Source organism: Zerene cesonia, chromosome 5 (genome assembly GCF_012273895.1).
Source record: "Zerene cesonia ecotype Mississippi chromosome 5, Zerene_cesonia_1.1, whole genome shotgun sequence".
Lineage (NCBI taxonomy): Eukaryota > Metazoa > Arthropoda > Insecta > Lepidoptera > Pieridae > Zerene > Zerene cesonia.
This window is the reverse complement of record NC_052106.1, coordinates 683,273-686,376: the sequence shown is the minus strand read 5'-3', so window position 1 is coordinate 686,376 and position 3,104 is coordinate 683,273.

The following is a 3,104-nucleotide window of genomic DNA, read 5'->3' as shown; positions in this document are numbered from 1 at the left end:
AATGTTATTTGCAGTTAACAATTTTCTTTTTTCTTTATTACAATATTTATGGCAAGACTAGGTATATAATACACGTTACGTATTTGAGAAATTGTTCATTTTCGCCATGCAATCTTGTTCTATACATGTTTTTGGTGCATTATCTTTTTCCATATTTTCTAACAAGTGTTAGCTGCTATTTATAAATTATCTCTACCTTTTTAACCTACTTCTAAGGAGAAACGGTACAATTTGATTGTATATTTTCTGTTTGTTATTATACTTTTTATAACATTTTCCTGGGTGAACCGATCTTGATGTATCCTTTTATTATTTTTATAGATTACATTCAAATTTGGTCTAGTACTGGCGTTCTTAATATCTTTCCAAACTGTATTCTTGTAAATGCACGTGGGTTAATATAATACTTGCTGATATCCTAACTTAGTAATTCATTTGACCTCTACTCTAATGGTTCGGACCACCCCTATTACACGGTAGTTCGAGAGTAATTAAGGGAATTAAGATCTAACGACTGTGTCAATTAGATCTAGATTGGTGTACATTTGCTCGTTAGTGTTCAGGTTCGTGTAATTTACGTTGTTGAGTTTTTGTTGGTGACTGTGGAGAGGGGACGGTTCCCTTCCCTCTTTTATTTTAACTTGGAGCTACTGTGAAGGTTGCATTGCGTATTTTTAAAATAATAAAGGGTTCCCTATTATGATGGTTGTTAGAATAATTATGTACTCGTACACTAATATTATAAACAGGAAACTATTGTATTTTTGTAAGGTTTTTACGCAAAAATCACTGGACCGATTTCAAAAATTCTTTCACCATTGGATAGCTGTAACTTCACTGAGTGACACTGGCTAAATGCACCACGGGAGAAGCTAGTTTCGTATATATATTTAAATGTTTTAAAAAGTGCAGATTTAGAGTTAAAAAGTTTTGATTATGACATTTAATATAAATGTACTGAAAAATAATTCGTTTATTTCTAAAGTAATACGTTAATTATAATTTTGGTTAGAAGTAAACAGTTATGTTTATTCTAATTTATTTGTTACGAGCCTATATTATCCACACTTGATATTAATAGTAATTGTTTTATTCCACAGATACAGAGCTGCAGCTGCACTGGTAAGTTTAAGTGCTATTTCGTATCACAGCAATTTATAAGTTTCGAACGTAGCGCTACGTCGTAGCATGTTACGTAGCAAGCTCGTAGCGTTTGGACGATCGTACATATTATCAGGCAATTCATGTATTTCTATTATAAACATTTGAGTTGTTCAGCCTCAAACTTAAATATTAATTTATTTAATTAGACATCTTCTTGAAGCACTTTTGAACCGTCATAGCTTTGATTTCCCATTTACAACCGACTCGAAAAGAACTTATCATTCTAAAGAATGCTATTTTTAATTATACTTTTTTTTATGATAAATCCATACACAATACAAATAAGCTATTTCCACCACTAGAGATGCCAGTTATTGCCAATTAAGTAAGTACTAGATTTTTGTTAAATTAATGTGCATATCATTATTTTCAAAATTATAAATTCTAAGCGTTACGTTTGCGTTAAAAAAGAGAATACGCGTGTTAAATCAACGTGATATAAACACAATTTAAGCAATTAAAATGTCTACGTCGGCAAAGATGAACAGGCCCTCAAGAGGCGAGTTAGCGTCTCCCAGTGGAAATCAACTGGTATTTATTGAATCCTATGAATTATTGATTGCGGAGTCAGCAGGAGTTACCGCTCATTGTGGGCGAGCACTTGCTAAGGATTTGATTTATATAATGTGCGTATTTTGAGACGATTTGTTCACGGGTTCTTTGAAGCGTGTCCCCGTGATTAATACAATTAATGTCGTATTAATGTTGTATACGTTTTAGACTAGATGATATTTTTTAGGGTGGGGGAACCCTAAAAAACCAAGAGGTAAAATCGGACCAATACTAATTTTACCAATATTAATAAAGATAAACGGATATTTCATAAACTTCGCTGTCCGTCTGTAAGTCCATCAGGCTCTATCTCATGAACCGTGATATTAAGAAAGATGTAATCTTGAGAGATGATCAGTTTCCGTTGCCGCTATTTCAACAAAAAATAAAAAATCAACGTTAATATTGTTTGATATTGGGTCCTTGTTACCCCGAAATAAAGAATTTATTATTTATTTATGTTAATCAACGGTTGGCACGGTCAAAAATTGGATGGATTACCAATTTTTTGCTGTTCCCCTTTATCTTATTTGTACAAAACTCCGTGGAGTCTGTTTTATATACACTGTCTACAATAATTTTCCGACTGTATTTATATTCGAATTTAATTTAGGTTTATCTTTTCGCCGAATAGATTATTTTGTCCGGCTGATTGGACAGAAGTGACCCCCTTTTTAAATACTTCCAGTGGCGTGCTTGTAACTTATGTTCTAACTGGTATACGGAATGTTTATTTGGCATGCGTGATTGGGGCATTGTTTTTATACGCCCGTCGAGCGAATACATACTTTGTAATACATATAAGTAAAAGAACAAAATATATGTGTATTATTAAAGATCATTGCTTGGCTATGTAAAAGTCAGATCAGTCTATTGCGGATATGTTTTTACAAGTAATTAATTACATAATACTTACTAAAGTAAAAGCTGATATACTATATGTGTCCGAGTTAATATTGTTGAGGTGATTAATATTGCAATTTATAAAATGTGAAGTCCCGTGTACCCTACTGGGGTATGGGGCAGATGATATAGATCTGTTTCGCTGATCGTTTTTTTATGGACAAGTAGATGATCAGCCTTCTGTCTTTTCAAACCGAGACGTTTTTTTTATTGTGCGTCCCCACCGGGAATAAAACCAACTACCGGTTTACGCTCTCGCGTTAACCACTGTACCAAGGAGGCGGTATTGCAAATTATAAACTACGTATAAAATATGCCTAATCCCGTATAAAATATAAATGTTACGATACTCGCCCAGTCGTTAGAAAAATGAGCTCGCATGCCACCTGCGAACACATGATTTATTATATGTTTTTGTATAATAATATTATGTTTAAATATTTACATATTTCTTAAACAAAAATGTGCACAAAACACTGTAGGTA